A 15,886-nucleotide genomic window follows, 5' to 3' on the forward strand; every position below is an offset into this window, starting at 1 on the left:
CTACAGTGTGTGGTCCAGGGCAGCTTCCACACTCGACGCACTGCAACCCTCCACGCTCGGTACACCGCTTCCATGCTACCATCACACACATTTAAAAGTTGACTACCATAAAAACTAGAACAATATTTAAAAAACAAAGTATTTCTTACATGTGACAGTCCACCCTTAAAACGGGATAAAAATGAATTACATTGTCGATAAAAATCAGTCACACATTTAGAAGTATCACATTTAAAAATATTTCTTCCTAAAACATTTCCCAGGTGTACAATTTCCTCCATAATATCAATAGTTTTACCATTAATTTCTACATTAGGAATTATATTACTTCTTTTATTACCGTGGAAAACTATTAATTTGCTTTTCTTTTCGTTATACACAATGTCATATCTCGATGCATAATCTACACAGATGCTTATCATCTTCTTGAGAGCAAAAACACTTGGTGCTAGACCTTTTAGGTCATCAGCAAACCCGAAGGCTCCTGCATAGGTGCCACCCATGTAGCAGCCAACGCCAGAGTCTCGCAATTCCGTGAGTAACCCGTCTACATAAACACAATACAGTATAGGAGAGATCACACCACCTTGTTTGACTCCATTACTCACTTCAAATGTACTAGACAGTAAGTCATTCCATCTTACGCTTAGTTTTTGATTTACGTACATGTTTAACAATAATCTACATATAAGAGGACATACATTACGTTTCAATAGAATATCAAATAATTTGCAATAATTAACTCTGTCGAAAGCCTTGCTTGCATCTAAAGTAAACCCATAAACAGTTGTACCTTTAGATACATAATAAGACACAGTTTCTCTCACCATTGCTGTACACATAGTAGAGGATGTTCCTTCTTTGAACCCAAACTGCAAATCATTGGTCAATAGTTTATCCCTTTCTCTCATCAATACAATATTATCCAGTATTTTACTCATCAAACTACTAAGAGTAATCGCTCTGTAATTTTCACTGGTATTAAGATTTGCCCAACGACCTTTAGGAAGCGGTATCATAACCCCTTTCATCATGCTGTGGGGAGAGAAACCGTGCCTCAACATGGCTGAAAACAGTACAGACAAGTGTCCGTATAACACATCACCAGCATGTATGAGATGGTCAGACATCAGGTCACCCTCACCTTCTCCCTTTCCAGGCCTCACTCTCCGCAGTGCTTGACGCACCTCATCAGGCGTAATCAAGAGTATACTTTCATTACTATTTTTCTGACAAGAAATTACACTGTTGATGGCAGATTTTAAGCTATCCATCTCATTTGTATCGTATGAGGTACTGTTGTAAAGCTCTTCAAACTTTCCTTTAAATAAATCAGCTATATCTTTAGGACAATGTTTTCCATCAACTGCCTTAGGCGTTTTTTTCTTCTGTTTTCCCTTGTTTCTTACAGATCTCCAAAACTGTCTACCAGAAGCACTAGCCTGCAAACTCTCAGCTAATTTCTCTGTAGTTATTAACTCTTCTTGCTTTATAACCATCTTGCGTGCTTGGTGATAACATTTACGTGTTGTACGGCGTATTTCGGCAATGAGACCTTGCTGAGGTCGTTCACTGTCTACCCATAACCTGTGCCAAAACAAAGCAGTGCGAAAATAACCCTCAACACAATCATTCCAGCCTGGCACAATTTTCTTAACTCTCCCACAATTTGTCCTTGGTATACACTCTTTACTTGCCTTTATAAGTGCATTGGTGATATGATCATAAAATGCTGCTATTTCCATTTCATGCTGGGTGCACATATTATTTCTACACATTAACATATCTTCCGGTAGGGGAACATTTAACAGATATCCAGTGACTAACTCTTTATACCTTAATATATCCTCAGTATTTGCCTTATGCCAACATATGCGCTCGAAGGTCTCATGCTCAATATTTTCCACATTATAAGAAATAGTAACATCTAAAACACACTTTATAGCTATATGGTCTGATGGATTGTTTACAGAATCAATAGTAGTATAAGTCTGAAGGAAGTTAGATATATTGTCTGATATCAAAAAATGATCTATCAGGGATTTAAAATTATTTCCTTTACTGCAATAAGTATAAGCAACTGTGGATAAGGCATCATTATCACAACAATAAAACCTGTACTCATCGATAAATTTAACAAAGGCCCGTGTCTGGGGCGTAACACGGCTAAAATCAGTATTAAAATCACCACCTACTAATATAAAATCTATATCATTACTAAGACTAAGAACTGCTATATCACTCAGTATATTTACATATTCATTCACATTTTGGTCACTTCTTTGATCATCACAGGGCATATATACACATATCACCAAACCCGTTTGTTCTGGTAAATGAACTCGAACAGCACACAATCGTTTGGATTCATAAGGTACAGGAGTGACACGAAACCGCTTGGAGTCACGCCACAGGATGGCTGCTCCGCCGTGCGGCCTACCCCGCACCAGCCGACCCTCCTCCATGGCGCTGACCCCGTGCACATTCACACCCTCACCCACTCCATAAAACCAATCAAGCTGACTCATAAACAAACCATGCTCCTGGATTAAAAAAAAAATCACTTTGATTATAAAGCTCACTTAGGAACGGTGCCCTTAAATCATCTGCATATTCACAATTATATGAAACACACGTTAAATTTCTACTGTCTTCCATTTTCATGAAATTGTACAAAAACATTAATTCCTATTTCTCCACTTTTCAACACAAACGCCTTGAGGCCAAATATCAGGTGACAACACTTTAATTTTGTCTCCCACAGAAACTGATAGCTTATATGATTTAAATATGGAATGTTCATTAGATACTAACTGCAATTCAAAATCATTGATTCCCTTGTCTCTTATATAATCCTTTATAACCTGATCATCAGTGTTACTCACAACTCGCGAGAGAAAAAAATCCCTCCTTGGGGGTGGCGCGCCCTTAAACATGTTACTGGTCGCACTACCCTGCACACGCCGCCTGCCGCCCTGCCTGGGATTTTCCCCTACATGGCGGGGCAGGAATCCTCCTCCAGGCTGTCGAGGGGGGTTTGATTTGACAGGCTTGCCGTTAGGTCCCACTGTTATCCATGGATTACCGTTCCTATGAGCGCCAACCGTTCTTGGAGCGCCGGTACCCCGAAGCGGCAACGCCCCATCTCTTGAGACACTTCCATTCCCAGACGACGATCCAAGACCACCACCATCACCACCGCGCGTTGCATCGACGCCGTGTTGCTCGCTACCAACCTCGTCGTCACCACGCCCTCCAGTCACCACACGTGAAGTATCACTGTCACGGTCTCCGCCATCGTCGACACCGCTCACTCTTGGTTCAGCGTCACCATTTGCCGTTGCAGCATCACCATCGGACATTCCATTATTCAGGCCAACACTTGCTTCCTGAAGTTGACTAACAGCTTCATCATCCCGTCCTGATGGTTCATCCTCTGTCTCCGACTGCGTATAATGCCTTCTACAAAGATCTCTCTGTGATAAATTATTTCTGCTGCATCCTCTGGGTAGGCTGTTACCAGATGTGACACCAGCATAAGAGGGTGGTTCTGCAACTAGATTTGTGACAACAGTCTCCATTTCTTCTTGTGTGTTTTTTATACGTCTCACTGCATCTTGATTGCAGATTATTTCAGCCTTTGCTTCACTCATATTATCCTCCAAACGGTGCACCCTTTCTTGGAGAGCCATTATCAGCTGGTGATTAGCGTAAGGATCAATGTCTTTTGGATCACATTTCGGCAGTCGGTTCAAGTCTTTAGCTACGAAGGATGTAGATACTTCTTTGCCATCCAGCTCCATCATAACTGTCAGGATGTCATCCACAGTAGACTCACTTTTCGTTTTACCGGGTACATTACGCCTCTTTTTAATTTTGTGACTAATCAGTTCATCGTACTTATAGACAAGTATTTCCTTCGCAACAGTTATCTCAGGTTCACTAAAGTGGCGTAACACCACTTCAGCAATATTATTTCGGGTAGATCTGTGAATATGAAACTGCACGAAGCACAAAAGCTCGTTCAAAACATATTCACCATCACTGTGGCTTCCAGATAACTCAGTTTCACTTGAACCTTTATTTGCTTCACTTTGGGCTTCACCTGAGTCATTCATGGCTTCTTATCAGTGACGTGGCTCTGACGTCACCAACAACACTGACGTAGGATTCCTGGCCGAATGCTATTGGATGGTAGGCCACAGATATTCAAGCTTTCATTTCTTAAAATCCACTGTCTTATCAAGCAGTTTGCATCACTCGGCCGTACCTCTATAACTTCATGGTGGGGTGTTGGGCATGCAGTCACTCGTAAATGCCTTAAAAACCCGGAATTTCACCAGAGATTCACCAGCAGGGTTTGTTGACAGCCAACCATCATGGCGGACGGCAGTAGTCTGTAGTAGTAGTCTGTAGTAGTAGTAGTAGTAGTAGTAGTAGGAGTAGGAGGAGGAGGAGGAGGAGGAGGAGGAAAATTACCACCACCACCACCACCACCACCACCACCAACAACAACAACAACAACACCCAGCACAACCACGTCACTGAGTACACACAAAGAGGCACCGCGCGACCTTTCCCTTCACACGTAGTAATAGTAGTAGTAGTAGTAGTAGTAGTAGTAGTAGTAGTAGTAATGGTGGTGATGATGGTGTTAGTAATATCGGTAGTAGTAGTAGTAGTAGTAGTAGTAGTAGTAGTAGTAGTAGTAGTAGTAGTAGCAGTAATAGTAGTAGTAGTGGCAGCAGCAGCAGCATATGTTTGTTAATGGAATCGGCAGCGATAAGGTCATCTCCCCCATCCTAACAAAATAATACAACGGTAATTGGTAATAAATCATCAATGAAGTTTCACATTACAATAGCCTGTAACATGGAGTCATAAATATTCCTCATATCACATCATTAAGTCGTTAATAATAACAAAAACTTAACTATTGTAATATACAATTATATATAACACAAAAATAAAATGAACATCCCCCGTAACATTTCATAAACCACAATACAAAAATAACAAGCCTGAGTGCCCAGTTCTCTTGCAGCGCTTTTATTTATTTATTTATTTTTTTTTTCTGTAGTGTTATTAATCCCCAACCTATGTTCGTGCGCCCCTATGCACTGTTTTGTAACCAACCTTTCTTTAATAAACTGTTAAACTGCGACTGATGTACAGGCACAGTACAAGGTTTTCGGTACAGGTCAGAGTACGTTTCAGAAAAGATGGGATTGCTATTTTTGCTGTTCGAACTTTCTTAGGTTTCGAGACGTGAGCTCGAGGCGATGAAGGGTCGAGCCTGAGGGACTTCCCATTTTTCAGTGTGTGTGTCGTGGTGGCGAGGAGCGGTGGTGTAGCTTCCTTTGGCTGCTGCTCCTCCTGCTCCTCCTTTCTTTTCCCCCTTTAGTCTTTTTTAACGCTTGTCCTCGTGTCCCTCTTCCTCCTCGTTGTCTTTCCATCGTTATCGTTATCATCATCCTCGCCCTCTCCGCTGGCTTTGTGTTCCTCACCTTACATCTGCAGATGGGGCTCACATTCCTCTTCCTTTTTCTGCTGATTCAACGCTTCTCGATTTTAGTTTTCTTTCTCCTCGTTCTCATCTTTTATCTTGTCCTCCACCACTCCTCTCCACACGAACAAGGACACACACACGCCACACTGTCACTGTCGATCCGGTGTCATTGCAACGTCTTGTTCAGGTGAGTTTCAAGCCTTGTATTAAACAGTGGAAGTTTGCTTATCTCGTTGCAAGCGTGTGTGTGTGTGTGTGTGTGTGTGTGTGTGTGTGTGTTAGTTTTCATGATGTTTATAGATAAGTTTGATAAGTTTTTGTTTCATATTTCCAAGTTGGATGTAGTTCTTAAACAGTTTTTATGTAGTTTTCATGATTTTTATGGGTAAGTTTTATTTTCATATTTCAAAGATACACGTATATCTATTTTATTTTTTTAAATGTTGGTAATGGTATTCAGACTCTTTACGTCCCTCCATCATCACCAGTTTACTTGTTTTCTCCCTCGCTTCTCCACTCGTTGGCATTTTCTCCTCCTCCCTCACTGTTTACTTGTTCTCTTCCTCCACCCTTCGCTCGTTCCTCGTTTTGCACCCTCCCACTCCTTTATGTACTTCTCTATCTTCCCTCTTGCCTCTTCTCAAGTTAATTTGTTCCTGCATCAGTAGTGAGATTTTAAAATATTTGGTAGTATTCCCAGTATCACGTGAACATTGATAATTTTTCCAATAGGTTTACAATTATTACCCTTCATCTTCTTTCCATCCTGCCCCCTGCCACCTTCCCTGCCTCCACCCGTGCCTCCTTCCTCAGACTCTACCCCCTGCTGGCCTCTGTTACTTCTTGCTGCTTTCCTCTCTCCTTCCTCCTCCTCCACTGTTCTTTCTTTGCCTGTCAGTTGGTTTCTTGCCGCATTCCACCGTTTTCCTTCTCCCTCCCTCCGCTCTAAACGTCAAGATGATAAATTTCGTTCTCTTGTTCGTTTGCTGCCTCCTGTCTACCACTTCTCTCTCTCCTTTCCTCCCTCCCTCTTCAGAGATTTATTTCCTTCACTGGTGGATGGAGAGTTGTGCATCGTGGAAGGAGGAGAGGCTGGGGAGGGGAGTAAGGGAATGTTAGATGGCTAAGTTAGATGTACTTGGCTTCATTATCGCTTCTTTTCATGGTAATTTGGTGGTATTAGCTGGTATTACTACTACTACTACTAATAATAATAATAATAATTATTATTATTATTATTATTATTATTATTATTATAATTATTATTATTATTATTATTATTATTATTATAGGATACAAGCTCTTCAGGGGTCATTCGGTCCCTCGTTTCCCCCTGATTCATGTGTTTCCTCCATTACTCGTAATAAAGTAACTGCTAGTTACTTTCTTTTCTCCACGCCTCCATCCCCATCCTCCTCTTCTCCTTCCCTACTTTCTCTCCTCGTCCCTCCACCTCCTCGTCCCCCTCCTCGTTTCCCTCCCTCCCTCCCTTCCTCCTAGAATTGCCTCCCAACTATTTCGGAATTAATCGTAAATCGTCCTTCTGGTGATTCATGGTTTAAAATATTATAATTTACGTGATGCGTGTTAATGTTAAAAGTTCCTTGAATACTGGCAATGCACGCGACGTGCGTCTCGCTGATATATTTTTCATCATCCTCTTCGCGCTTCCAACTTCTGCCCTGAATGTTTCTCTTTCCCTTTCCCTCTTTTCTTTCTTTAACTAACGCTCTGTTATGATCCCCACCTTTGCGCCTTCTTTTTTTTTTTCATCCGCCGCCACCTTCTCTGTCTGTCCGTCTGTCTGTCTGTGCCTCGCCCCTTTCTGTTTATCTTTATCTCTTGTCTGTCTTTCTTTCTCTGTCAGCGTCTGCCTCTCGTCGATTCCCTTTCAGTTTTCTGTTATCGCTTACTCGTACGTGTGATAAACTACACAGATCTTTATAATTTCTTGTTTCACTTCCAAAAGCTGCTAGTATATTTACTCCATTGCTGCCTCGGTGCAAGTTTTCAAGTCCTTGAAATAATTAGGCAGTCAGTTATTTGTTATTGACGAGGATTACGGAGCAACAACAATAACGAATGAACGCTTTTAGATGGTTGTGATACGTATACCACCTGTTTACCAAATATAATAATAGGAGCTTCAACTCTTGCGATCCGTATTCAAACATTTGGTATAGTTCTTGTTAACACAGAAAATTAAGCCATTATAAGTGTTAGAGATTACACAAATTTCTTTGGTTTGTAACAGGAAACCGGAACAAGGAGACATGAAAGTTGGCGGTGCGTGTGGCTGTGGTGAGCGGCGGCGGCGGCGACGGCGGTGGCGGCGACGACGACGACGACGACGACGACGACGACGACGACGTGTGGCGTGGCGAGCGGGTTTCTGCAGTATCCCTCTCCTTCCCGTTTTCTGTTATTCCCCGTTCTCTTCCTCCGCCTAGTGTACTGCTACTCGCTCTTGTACGGTGACTTTTTTTTTTTCCTTCGTTACAATATTTTGTCTGTTTTCTCTTTTCTTTTCTTCTCGTGCTTTTTATTCACATTATTATTTCTTATTCTATTTTGTTTATTTTGTGTGTTTGTACGTGTGTATTTTCCTCTTCCACATTTTATTTGGATTTTCTTAATTTTTCTCGTATTTTTCTATTCTCCTATTCTTCCTTGTATCACACACACACACACACACACACACCGCGTAGTGTAGTGGTTGTTAGCACGCTCGGCTCACAACCAAGAAGGCCTGGGTTCGAATCCCGGGAGCGACGAGGCAAATGGGTGAGCCTCTTAATGTGTAGCCCCTGTTCACCTAGTAGCAAGTAGGTAAGGGATGTAACCCGAGGGGTTGTGACCTCGCTGTTTCGGTGTGTGGTCACACACATACACACACACACTTCATCGTCTCTTACTACCGATGCCGTTGCTATGACAAGTATTTTATATTAAATGAATTTATTATTTATTAATTTATTCGCTTATTATTATTATTATTATTATTATTATTATTATTATTATTATTATTATTAAATAATTTGCATATTTATTTATCTACATATATTATTTATCTACATATATTATTTTTATTTTATTATTATTATTATTATTTATTTTATTTATTTATTTTTATTTTTGTGTGTGTGTCGGGGATGAGTTTTACAGCTCTCATCGCAAGTTGTATTAAAATTCAATAGCCACATTTGCTCGCTCGTGTATATATTGTTTAGTGTTATCAGCGGTTCTTAAGAAACAGGATTTTAAGAGATTATAAACTTTACGTGATATTAAGTTTTGTTTGGTTAACACTTGATGCGCTTCATCCTTCTCTCGCTCTTTGTTCGTGTTTCATTCTCTTTCCTCGTGTAAACTGCTGTCCTCATTCGTTTGTTCCCTTCTTTTATGCACTTCAACCATCCAGCCACAATTTCTCTGTTGCCTCTGCACTTGTGTTGTTGTCTTGTTCATCTTGTATTCTAAGGCAATGGAACAGTCCGTTGATTTCTGTTGCTATTTTTAAATTCTTGCACTATATACATTTTTCATAGATTTTCCTCACCACACGCCACCACCGTCCCTGTTGATGCTGCCGTCAACTTTATTGGTGAGCCTTGCGTCCCAAACCTTTTTTTTTCCCTCTCTCCTGTATTCCTCACCGCTCGTTTAGGCTGTCATCTTTCCCTTCCCCTTTCTCTTTCTTTTCACCACTTTCACCTCTCTCTCTCTCTCTCTCTCTCTCTCTCTCTCTCTCTCTCTCTCTCTCTCTCTCTCTCTCTCTCTCTCTCTTGTTTTGGAATAAATTATTTAAAAATATCGTGTTTATTTACGTGATTTTTTTTTCTCATGCTTTTCTTGTCCCCATTTCCTTTCTCTCAGCTTCCATTTATTTTTCTTGAATAAATTCTAAGGCGTTAAAGCAAGAGAGCAAGATACCGAGAGAACAATATCTGCGTGTAATGTTCACCACCACGGTCTTGGAGATCACGTGTTAGACCAAAGCGAGCTATATATGTATACACCTCAGGGAAAGCGTAGAGTTCATGGCATCCTGATCAGTGAGTAAGCCTGGGAATTTTCTTAAACCACTCATCTAATCCTGTTTTTCATGTAGGAGGGGGTGAAGGAGAATATATCTGCTCCCTCTTCATGATCGCCTCTATATGTATGCTCAGGGAGATCAGTAACTTCTCGCTAGAAATAAACTACTACTACATTAGAAATTACTACTACTACTACTACTACTACTACTACTACTATTACACTAGAAATAAACTACTACTACTACTACTACTACTACATTAGAAATAAACTACTACTACTTCATTAGAAATTGCTGCTGCTACTACTACTACTACTAGAAATTGCTACTACTACTACTAGTACTACTACATTAGAAATAAACTACTACTACTTCATTAGAAATTGCTGTTGCTGCTACTACTACTACTAGAAATTGGTGCTACAACTACTATTACTACTACTACTACTACTACACTATAAATAACAAGGAAAAATGCAACAGCACTAAGAATAACTAATTTCAACATGGAAAATAACAATATAAACAACAACAAAAAAAAAATCAAAATCATTCACAAAAACTACAACCTCAGCAACAAGAGCAACAACGACGGAATAATTGAAAAGGTTATGGAAACATCAACAAAAACAACACTGGCATCGTTATCGCTTCTCGCTGTCAGCTCATCGCTCACATTTACGCCATCATCCTCGTAAAAGATGACGAACGACCTCCATTTTTTTTTTATTTTGCGAGAGAGAGAGAGAGAGAGAGAGAGAGAGAGAGAGAGAGAGAGAGAATTCCCACAGATTGAGACAAGGGGTGAGAAATTCAGAAATGCTTCAGGGTACAAGTTCTACGAGATGTAACTATTATTGTATCACACTGTCAAATATGTAAAGTTTTGGTGTAGAATACTTGAACGCAAAATATCCCTGCACATTGTTAAAGTAGAAGTTTCCAGTTGCCAGTCACGACCCACCTGAAAGGGTACGGTGCATCTTTAAATATGATGAATTGAAAGTATATCAGTCGTTACTGCTTCCTGGCATTTTGATGTGAGATGAATGTCTCAGTCTTCCATCAGCGCTCTCTCTCTCTCTCTCTCTCTCTCTCTCTCTCTCTCTCTCTCTCTCTCTCTCTCTCTCTCTCTCTCTCTCTCTCTCTCTCCCTGGATTCATCAGTAGTTTATTATACGTACCTTTTTTCGTCAGATTGTGTTTTTCCGTAATCCTGCAGAACCAAAATAGAAAAAAAAAAAAAAACTTATAACGATATAGTTTTGGAATATCTTTAGAGAAGATCAACCAAAAAGTTAATATTGACATTGCAAACTTTGGCTGCAGAGTGGTGGTCAGATAAGTAAAGTTTAATCGAACCTTTCCATCCCTTGACAAAAATTTCTCAGACGGTTAAAACTCCAAGGCTGGCTATTTCTGCCTCACACCAACGAATTTATTCCTCAGATAAAACGAACACGTTTTCCTTGTAAGATGACAGTGAGTTACACATAAGGAACAGACATTCTCTCTCTCCATCAATAATTTGTCTCATCAGTAATACATAGCTCAGATGATGCATAGTTTTTAATTATCCATGTAGCTCGGACCCTGCGTAGTTCTTAATTAGTCATATATAGGTCTCAGGACATGTTGTGAGTTGCTAAAGAACAGTTGTTTTCTAGGGATTCACTAGTTAAAGCAGCTACGATGTTTTCCTTTGACTTTTTTTTCTCTTGTAATATCTGATTAACATTCAGTGAGAGACATTACTCTCCCTTCTTGACAGTTAAAACCAAAAAATATATAAATAAATAAATAAATAAATTTCTTGGATAGGATATTAGTTTACTTTCTAACTGCATGTGTAGTCCAGAAGGAAAGTGGAAAAATATATTCTTAATGATCAATCGGAGTCTCAGTTTCTTTATACTTCTAAGCTGGTTCCTCTAAAGAGATAGGATGGTGTACAGTGCTGGAGTCCCCCTACCTGATGGTTCCAGTGGTGAAATGCATGAAATTAGGGAAGGAAATTACTTTTGGGGGACTTGTTATTGCTGTCCTTGATGTTCAAGTTTATTTTTTATATTTATAAATTGTAAATAAACTCATCATCACCATCATCATCATCATCATCATCATCATCATCATCATTATCATCATTATCATCATTTTCATCATTATCATCATTATCATCATCATCATCATCATTATCATCAATGATATCTTTATCTCCATTGTTAGATGTGAACCGGATATCAGGGATCTGAGTGGGATTCAGAGTAAGAATGTGACAACCGATTTCCTTCTCGATCCTTCCTTTTTCGGCTGGTTGAATATAAATAACATCAAAGTAGGTAACATCAAAAAGAAGGAATCGATAACTTGGACGACGGCACTCCCATACATTTTAGGTCCCTGTAAAAGGAGTTAATATCTGCGACTTTCCTCTGACAAAGTAATAATTCTATCCACTAATATCCCTTCATGGCCGTTCTGTATACATATTGCCAATGGCATTTCATTCAAGTAACAGCCTCTGGAGAATTTCTATGGATATGTTATCAAAACTACACATACTAATGGATCATCAGCATGCATTAGTTGCTAATGCGTGTGGTGGTGAGGGAGTTTATAAACGGATCTCGTTGATTTCCCATTATACATGGTGGACATGAGAAATAAGCTTTCATCTGTCAATGTCTTACCTTGCATGCATCATGTTTACAAATATCCTTAGGGTAAAGGCCTTTACTCTTTAAGGTGTCATACATAATTTATGACCCCGTTCTTACGATGCATTAAGATTGATCGATCAATCAATCTATCTATCTTTGTAGATCGTCTGGTGAATGAAGTACATCCAGACACACTTACTGAACCACTTTGCTTAATAAACATCACTGCCTCGGCCCCAGAGTAGGCTTGGAACATGGAGTAAACGTATTAAAGGACTCTTTGGTGTTCCTTCCTTGATAAAATATTGTTTGCTACGAAATACACGAATGCACAGTTTCTCTCTTCTGTGTGCTGTGTAGGTATATGTGAGGAAAAGAGTTTTAAGAAAACTTTTCTTATGGGCACCCACACTCTGAGGAACAGGATATCAAATATACAAGGAGAGACCCGGCTATGTACTGTACGTTGAAAGAACGAAGGATGGATAGACAAAGGTAGAAGAAGAAGCACCTGAATATGTAACTTTGTTATAGAAACGCTTAAGCTTATCGCTGCTAGTAATGTGTGTGTGTGTGTGTGTGTGTGTGTGTGTGTGAGTGTGTTTTCTATTCTTTATTCGGCCATTTGAGGACAATTTCGCATTTTTACTGTTATTTCTTGTGTATCTTCCCATTTTCACATCGGTATTTATAACCGTACTTGATCTCCACGTTGCGCATCCATTGTTTAACTCTCCAAGAACGAAGTTGCTCCTGTAAAGTACGAATTTCGTCAAGAAAAAAAAAAAAATCTTCCCCTTGGGATGCATGGCAACATAGCTAAGTGAGGACAGGAATACAAGTGCTGACTGTCCAACGTACATAAATCTGTACACGCATAAGTTGATTCTTAGTAATTTTTGGTTTTAAGCTGATACGCGTGTCGTTTAATTTCTTTCTCAAGCCACGCCTTCAGTGTAACCACCTCCATGCACGCTCAGACTGGAGTGTGTCACAAGTGTGCGTGCATGGGTGCTGAATACAAACAATTCACTCACAAAGATTTAGTTCTCACAGCTTAACCTGCTCTTCATTGGGCGGAAACACGCAGGTGAATTACTGTTCAACCACCACCAGTGTTTTGTGTCGGGCCAGCGGGTGTGCCACAGAAATTACTGGGTTTCATTAATTTTCTTACAGCGAGCGTAGTCCAAAAGGAAAGTGGCGAAAAAAAATGTTTCTCCCGAATAAAGGATCATCGGAGCCTCAGGTTCTTTACGTTCAGACTAAGAGGTTGGCTCTGCCAAAGAGATGAAATGATGCGCCATGATCCAAAAAAAAAAAAAAATGTAGGTAATGACGTCAGATGGATGAAGCTCTGCCACAGAGGCTTTAATTATTCAAAAGTAGATGAAACCTGGAAAGAACAGCTCCACAAAACGATATCACGAACATATGTTACTTTTTGCATTTTTTTTTCTTAATGAAATAATTTCCTCTAGCATACATGACTCAGGTTTAAAAGATGCATTAATTAAAAAAAATAATAAATAAATAAATGAAAGTTTTTTTTTCGTCTTACATTGATGTAAGTATTCATAACTTTACAAATGGTGCCTTTGTTACGGCGCGATGGATATATATATATATATATATATATATATATATATATATATATATATATATATATATATATATATATATATATATATATATATATATATATATATATATATATATATATATATATATATACACACACACACACGGAGTGGTGTGAGTTTGCTTAGTGTGAAGCGAATTCGAAAGTACAGTGCCAGAATAGGTTGTATACATTAATACATTTGCATGCATATGTAGGAACAATAGTTATTAACTATTTTACACATACGTGAAACAACAGTTTCAGTAAATCATACCACATATTAATAGACAAAAATAAATAAACGAAAACGGTTTTTGTAACGTGATGGGAAAATATTTCTTAGTTGTAATCTTAAGCCTAAGGTAATACTGGTTTTCCTGTATATTCCAAACATAAACTGTAAACACACAAAAACATTGTATTCATGACAGCTTCTTGACTTGTAACTGAATGTTAGCTAAGGTTCATTCCAAGATAAGCTTGAATACGGTTTCCATTGGTCGTACACATTGCATTGTAACATGAAATAGATGCGGTATGATTTGCATATTTCAATGCACCGCAACTTACAACACAGTGTTACTTTGAGTTGCTTAGTGCATCTCTAATCTGCTCACGATTGCTGCCAGTAAAGCATTAACAAAACATAAAAATAATGCGGTGTTCGAGTTAGGTTCGTTAACGATATTGATTAAAACATTGCTAGGATGTGGTGCTAGTATTCGTCTGCCGCTACAATACACAGCAACAGTGTACTGAGGAAGTACGCTGTGTAGATTATCGAACAAGCTTGAATAAACCGGCCAGAAGAGAGAGAGAGAGAGAGAGAGAGAGAGAGAGAGAGAGAGAGAGAGAGAGAGAGAGAGAGAGAGAGAGAGAGAGAGAAAATTATCCATCAGTCAGCAATCGTGACGACCAAGTGTACACTTCTGTAGACTCGAGGTCTGGTCCGCCATGAATAATAAGTCATCAATCAACGATCGTAAGATGGTTCTTATCTTGACTACTAAGCGCACAGAATTATAGCCCCTCTCAATTCGATGTCTGGTTCCGCCATGAATAATAAGTCTGAATGGTTCAAGGTCGGGGTGTTTCAATCAATAACGATGGCACTGTCCCAAAGCGTTAAAGGTGAGTAGACTAGCGCATTGGCTGATTATTATTGCTCCTTCCCACTCTGGTAGGAAGGTTGTGATCGTAGAATTTGTTAACATTCACATCATCTATGTTTATTCAACTTTAGTATTCTGAGCTGGAGACAGGAATTGGACATATATTTCTCATGTTCTGTCCTGTTGTGATCTTGTTTTATTTTATCTCTCTTCCCGACCGTGTACATCTAGGCAAGAGAGGTAAACATTGTAGTATTGAAATATCATTAGAACTAATCGGTGATAAGAAGAAGCTAGACATACTTGCACTTACGGATCACCATACAGGTTGTTCAGTGTTACGCATGAAGGGGTGGCTGTTGCTCGTGGCAGGTGTTGAACTTAGTATGAAGACCATGGCTTTCAAGCTTTTACCTCGTGCTTGTTCTCCTTCCGCCCTATTGCATTTGTTGCTGAATTATGAAGTGCCGGTATTGTCACATTATTATTATCATTATTATTGTTATTATTATTATTATTATGCTACCTACTGCTGCTATTGTCCTTAGTTTTTTTTTTCTTTTCCGTATAAAGTGGATATCAATAAATTCCCGGAACACAAGGAATGAATAAACACGGGAACATGGGATGGAGGAGGGTGAAACACAAGGGAAGGAGAAAGGGAAGGTGAAAAGTGAGAGCAACCTACTCGTAAATATGAATGAAAATAGAAACATCCGCGAAACGAAAGCAGAACAAGGGAGAGGGCAGAGCAAAGAGGGATAAAAACAACAGGAATAGAACAGAATACGAATAGCCTACATACAGTGCGTAGAGAGAGAGAGAGAGAGAGAGAGAGAGAGACAGAGAGAGAGAGAGAGGGAGAGAGAGGGAGAGAGAGAGAGAGAGAGAAAGTCATATAAAGACAAAGAGAAACCAAGACCACCATGTTATTTTTGGCCAG

General features: G+C 39.4%; 1 long non-coding RNA gene across 1 annotated transcript; it reads left to right on the top strand.

Annotated features, from left to right (window-relative positions):
* Positions 1–5,081: 5,081 nt before the first annotated feature.
* Positions 5,082–8,800, top strand: LOC135113935 (uncharacterized). Its single transcript, XR_010275131.1, has 2 exons — positions 5,082–5,696; positions 7,764–8,800. It is a non-coding gene; the product is annotated as an uncharacterized LOC135113935 (long non-coding RNA).
* The last annotated feature ends 7,086 nt before the right edge of the window (positions 8,801–15,886 follow it).

This window comes from Scylla paramamosain, chromosome 26, assembly GCF_035594125.1.
Source record: "Scylla paramamosain isolate STU-SP2022 chromosome 26, ASM3559412v1, whole genome shotgun sequence".
Taxonomy (NCBI): Eukaryota; Metazoa; Arthropoda; class Malacostraca; order Decapoda; family Portunidae; genus Scylla; species Scylla paramamosain.